The sequence below is a fragment of the Lactuca sativa genome, chromosome 6 (genome assembly GCF_002870075.4).
Source record: "Lactuca sativa cultivar Salinas chromosome 6, Lsat_Salinas_v11, whole genome shotgun sequence".
In the NCBI taxonomy this organism is placed as follows: domain Eukaryota; kingdom Viridiplantae; phylum Streptophyta; class Magnoliopsida; order Asterales; family Asteraceae; genus Lactuca; species Lactuca sativa.
In genome coordinates this window covers 81,530,474-81,534,795 of record NC_056628.2, presented here as the reverse complement: position 1 = coordinate 81,534,795, position 4,322 = coordinate 81,530,474, and positions in this window count along the sequence as shown.

Here is a 4,322-nt window from a genome sequence, read left to right as displayed (position 1 = left end):
AGTGGAACACTAGCAGGCTCGCACCCTGTAGGTGTTGTGAATGATGTGTTCACCGGTGTACTCTAAAAACCCATTGACATGTATTACGAGTGGATACGGTCGATAAACGAAATAGCCCTGGCAGCTATGGATTTAGTGCCTATTGAGAAAATCCTGGCAGCTATGGATTTAGTGCCTATTGAGAAAATCATGGCAGCTACGGATTTAGTGTCCGTTGAGTAAACCCTGGCAACGATGGATTTCGTGCCGATTCCTTAGGAATGAATTAACGAGGAGTAGCTGATTTTTAGGGTAGACCCTTAAGAGTAAAGAAGATAATGGGGATGGGTAATTGGGTTAACTGTTTGACAATTAAACATAATAATTATATTATTGTGGGTTGAAAACCCTATGTACTCACCAGGTTTCACAACCTGACCCACTCAGTTCATTTATATCATAGGTGTTGATATGAAGTCACATTACACTGAGAGATTAAGGAGATATAGATCACTAGTGATAATGAATGTAAGTTCTGTTTATGCTTATGTTTCTGTATTGACGATGACATCCCAAATGTTTTAAAACGAATAAAAATACATTTCTTCATAAATGCTTTGTTAACATATTTATCATGTTTTACTGGGAACAAATTCCGCAACATTTTTATTAAAAAAAGTACTCTGATTTTTATAAAGCATAAACAAAATCGGTCTTTTCTGACCGTGAAAAATGGGGATGTCACATTTTCCCAAACAACCTCCGGTTTAGACATAGTGTTACACATCAACAATGTAGCAAATAAGAATCGTAGGTAAAAACCAGATCCAGAATGACTCGCTTCTTTGATTTCATCGATGTATTTCTTGTCATCGTCCAAGAGACCAAGAGCATAACAAGCATCTCTAAAAGAAGAATATTCTTCACCATTTATTATGCAAATTTCTTCAAATGATTTGGGACCTTTCACCTTATTTAATAGTATCCTTAAAAAATAAGCTTCACCTAGATTAGGTGAAACCAAATGAATTCTACCAATGCACTTTCCTACTTTCCGTGGCTTCCAAATCCTATCACCACGTTGTCAAACAAACTTTGTAGGAAATTCAACATACGTAAGTTTCCGTGCATCAGCATTAACTGCATTGCACTCCATCCAAGCTGTGAACATTGAAGAAGCAACAGAAGGTTTGTCCAGAACATCGTCAATATCATCGTCTTCCCCATATATAATTTGTTGTTGACCAGGAAGATGAAAAGGCAGTCTAACAATAGAAGGATATCTGTAATGAACATCATATTTAAAAATTCGCCATGATGCTTCACATGCAGATAAATATCTATTGTCGTAGTACTCATTTATTTCATCAACTGCATCATTAGTATCACAATCATTTTTTCTTTGTACAATGCCAACTGTAGCTCTATCAGGTCCCTTATTTATGTATTTAAATAAATACTTTATAGAAGAACCCTGATTGCACCATTCAACATTAATATGTGCTTAATATCTTTTTAATAGATATTTGTTGTAAGGGACAACATTTCTATTATCCAACTTCACAACCATCATTTATTCTCCTATATAACGGAAAACCATTCTGATCAACAGACGCATGATTACAGAATTGCTTTGGAAAGTTTTCCAAGCACTTTTTGTCGCCCATACAAGGACAATTGATATTTTCAGCACCACATGGACTATGAATCATGAACTCATTCACAAGAGAATATAATTTTGGATCTTCATCTATATTTGGTATCTCAGCGGAATTATCGGATCGATAAATTCAACAGTAGGTAGCTTGTAGTCAGAATGCATAAATAGACATTAATGACTATGGAGCAAACCTCGTTTTTGAAATTCAATTGTATAAACAACTGCATAATATTTTGCACAAAAATCAAATATGATTATACCGTAATTAAAAATATAAAAAATATATAATAAATAGCATAAACTTTTATCAATTATGAAGAAACATTATTTCAAATACATGCTTGAACTATGCCAAAAATGTGATTCTCCCTTAAGTCTTTAATAAATGCATCAAGCTTGATCTTGAACAACCTGCATAGTATATCAGGTTTGTCTTCTGGCTGAAGTGAAGTATCTTTAAGAAACATTTTAACCTCTGACCATTTGGGATTACACGTAAAGGTTATGAAGAAATAAGGATATCCAAACCATTTGCATAATGACATGTCATCCAAATAGTTTTGCAGCATATAGCGCGCACCACCAGTAAAATATGAAGGTAATATCACATGCTGGCCGACGTTGGAGATATATGTAGTTCCTTGAGCTTTTTGGTTACGTAAATTCTCATAAGACTCGCATATAAGAACATCATGTTGCCTACGTATGTAATACAATCTCTCAGTTTCAATCATGGTGTAAGCATCTACCAAAAATTGTTGAAACAACCTTTTTGAATTAAGAATAAGTGAGAACGAATGATCCCTGTCTTGAATTCTAAAACCGAAAAATTCTCTCGTTGTACATTTTCGCGCTTGTTGGTTGTTGTAGATGTAACACCTCTATGAAGAATATCAATGTTGTAACCATCATCTCCATATGAAAATAGTAGTGGATATTGGAGAGGAAGGTAAGAAGGATGCAATTCACTGATACGTTGTAGAAATCCCGACTTAGTTTCAACAACGATATCTTTATTTTCAACTGAATCAGAAATGTCACCTATAATTAAAGCGGCAACCTCAGAAGTAGTTGGTAGGTTATATGTCCTTCCATCTCGATCTCTTCTGCCGATGATTTTTAACTTCATATCAACTTGAGGATATTTTTTAAAAGTATCTCTTACCATCCTATAAGACCTAACCAGGACATTATTTGAATCTAACATCAACTTCAAATCTTCAATAATATCATTATCGATTGATGTAGATTGATGTTTTTCCCCACTACAAAAATTGAAAATATACTTAATATTAGTATAAAAAAAGATCGAAATTAAATATGAATAAGAAGGTTGAAGATATACCCAAAACATCTTTGTCTATTTGAATTTTCGTTGTCCGTATCATAAATGTATAACTGAGAGAATTTTGGTTGCGATCCATCTGGTGGTAAAAGGCTTCCAATATTATGATAATTTTGACCACCAAGTCTGAAAATGTAAGGAACATTTCCTCTATTGATTGAAGAATCAATTTTACCACCCATTGACGTAAAAGAAAACATTGAATTGTAATGTCGAATGTTTTTCATAAAGTATTTTGCTTTTAGAATCCGTTCCTCGAAACATTCCTTCATAATTTGAACATTGCCATAACTACAACATATTTGACATACCACAATTTTGCATGACATGTTTGACATACAACAATTTGATCACCATATTTTGTACTAAAATAAAGATGTATAAGCAAAATATTGAATTTCATAAACAGTTATAATACATTATTTGAGTTGTAAAAGAAATATAAAATGGGTATATATATATATATATATATATATATATATATATATATATATATATATATATATATATATATATATATATATATATATGGATTACCTTTGGAAATACAAATTATTTGGTTTTCAGTAATGACTTCATGCATATTTTCTACATCTGCTGTCAAGTCAATAAATAGAATAGGAGATAATTTTTCCAACTTCCTTTTTAATTTATGACATCCTGGATTTAACTTGATTGACGATGGAAAAACACTTATTGTAGATGCATTTTTGGAGGTCATACCATTACAAAGTCCAGAGTAATGTGTATTATTTTGTAACGTTGAAGTTGTGTAGTTATTGAAACTACTATTGCCTGGAAAAAAATAGTAAAATTATTAACATTTGAAATGTTTGAAAGTGGTTGAAAGATATTTTTGAAAAGTAAAATTATTACCATTTGAAATGTTAGATAACGGAGTTCTAATATTTATATATGAAGAAGATGATTGTAGGGGTGTATTTTGGTTTACATGAGATTTATACGAACAACCATTTTCTTTTTCACGAACAACTTGTTTTGATTGATCGGTAAAAAATAAATTGTTAAAAAAATGAAGACATTTATTATACTTTTAAATTATCATGTAACGTTTATATTAGTACGTTGAAATAATAAAAAAAATGATGATAATGTATGTATTTTTATATAAATATATGAATGGTGAAAATTAAAAAATAAAATAATAAAATTACAAATATCTGTGTGTGTTAAGACATGTGTTCCACATCGATTTTGAACACTAGATTTTGTATTCTTTTTCTTGGACCTCTTATTATCCAAATGTAATTTTCTTTGTCTTCTTTTCTCTTTTGCTTGCAAGTAGTACATAAAATCATTTCTTCCTGTATAATAAAT